We start from the raw sequence: 2,208 nt of genomic DNA, 5'->3' as shown, positions 1-2,208 counted from the left end.
TGTTCTACGTATATACAAGAGATCAAACTCGTTAATTCTGTGGTTCAAATCTTCTATTGTCTGCTTGATTTCCCAATTACCAGAAGTATATTAAAATCTCTATAATAATGGATTTCTTATTCTTACCATTGTTAATTCTTACTTTATGCATTTTTATGCTATGTCTGCATGCATCAGTTCTTACATATTAAAGTTGGTATATGTTGTAGGCCAGGCGTGGTGACTCAGACCTGTAATCCCAACACTTTGGAAGGCAGAGGCAGGCAGATCACTTGAGGCCAGGAGTTCGAGACCAGGCTGGCCAACGTGGCAAAACCCCGTCTCTACTAAAAATACAAAAATTAGCTGGGTGTGGTGGCACATGCCAGTAATCCAGGATTTGAACACAGATGTTTGAATACACAGCCTGGGTAAATTTCACTACATTTCCTTGATTTCTCTCAAAGAGTGGTTTTAAAAAACAAGGAGCAACCAACTCAAAACCAGTGCACTTAACAAAAACACAACCGGCCAGGCACGGTGGGTCACGCCTGTAATCCCAGAACTTTGGAAGGCCGAGGCGGTGGATTACCTGAGGTCAGGAGTTCAAGACCAGCCTGGCCAACATAGTGAAACCTCGTCTCTACTAAAAATACAAAAAATTAGCCAGGCGAGGTGGCAGGCGCTTGTAATCCCAGCTACTCAGGAGGCTGAGGCATAAGAATCGCTTGAACCCGGGAGGCAGAGGTTGCAGTGAGTGGAGACTGTGCCACTGCACTCCAGCCTGGGCAACAGAGTGAGACTCTGTCATAAATTAATTAATTAATTAATTTAATTTAATAAAAATAAAAAAGAAAGAGCAAAATATTAAGCCTGACAAAGAAGTCAGGAGGGGTCCATGACAGTGAGGAAGACCAAGGTTGGAAACAGGATTAGATGTCCAGCGTTAGCTCCACCAAGCTGCAGTAGCACCAACGGGTGGGGTTAAAAGGAAGCAGATTCCAGCCTAGTAAGAATGTGCTCGGCCGGGCGCGGTGGCTCAAGCCTGTAATACCAGCACTTTGGGAGGCCGAGACGGGCGGATCACAAGGTCAGGAGATCGAGACCATCCTGGCTAACACGGTGAAACCCCGTCTCTACTAAAAAATACAAAAAACTAAGCCGGGCGTGGTGGCGGGCGCCTGTAGTCCCAGCTACTCGGGAGGCTGAGGCAGGAGAATGGCGGGAACCCGGGAGGCGGAGCTTGCAGTGAGCTGAGATCTGGCCACTGCACTCCAGCCTGGGCGACAGAGCGAGACTCCGTCTCAAAAAAAAAAAAAAAAAAAAAAAAAGAATGTGCTCACAGTTAAAGTGGCTTAAAATGGAATGTTTCTTGGAGAAATAAGAAAAGAAAAATGGGAATCTGCCAAATGGCCTTTATTAGGGTATTGGCTAGCTAAATGATGATGTATTAATACAGCCAGATCTTAAAAATTACATTTAAGAATGTAAAGCAGTGGAGAAATGTTCAGTGGAAAAAGTTTAAAAAAGTCTGGGCACAGTGGCTCACGCCTATAATCCCAGCACTTTGGGAGGCCGAGACAGGTGAATCACCTGAGGTAAGGGTTCAAGATCAGCCTGGCCAACATGGCAAAACCCCGTCGCTACTAAAAATACAAAAATTAGCCAGGCGTGGTGGTGTGCACCTGTAATCCCAGCTACTTGGGAGGCTGAGACAGGAGAATTGCTTGAATCGGGGAGGAGGAGGTTGCAGTGAGCCAAGATTGGGCTACTGCACTCCAGCCTGAGTAACAGAGTGAGACTCCGTCTCAGAAAAAAAAAAAAAAAAAAGTGAAAAAGAGAGGATTTAAAAAGTATGAATACATGATTTCACTTACATATGTCTAGAATAGGCATATCCATGGAGACAGAAAATATAGTAGTTGCCGGGGATTAGGGGATGGGGGGAAGGAGGCAGAAAGGAAGATGGGAATCATTGCCAATGGGTACAGAGTTTTTCAGGGTGATGAAAATGTTCTAAAATTATATAGCGGTGATGGTTGTACAACCCTGTGAATATACTAAAAACCACCAAATTGTGTATTTTTAAAAGGTGAATTTTATGGTACATAAATTATATCATGAGGAGAAAAAGGTATAGGGAGTAAGAAGATTGTAATATACATACAACATGCAATTGTGCATACTAAAGAATATTATGCTAAAAAAAAAAAAAAAAAAAAAGCCAGG

This window comes from Mandrillus leucophaeus, unplaced genomic scaffold, assembly GCF_000951045.1.
Source record: "Mandrillus leucophaeus isolate KB7577 unplaced genomic scaffold, Mleu.le_1.0 Scaffold144, whole genome shotgun sequence".
Classification (NCBI taxonomy): Eukaryota; Metazoa; Chordata; class Mammalia; order Primates; family Cercopithecidae; genus Mandrillus; species Mandrillus leucophaeus.
Note: the sequence above shows the minus strand (reverse complement) of the source record.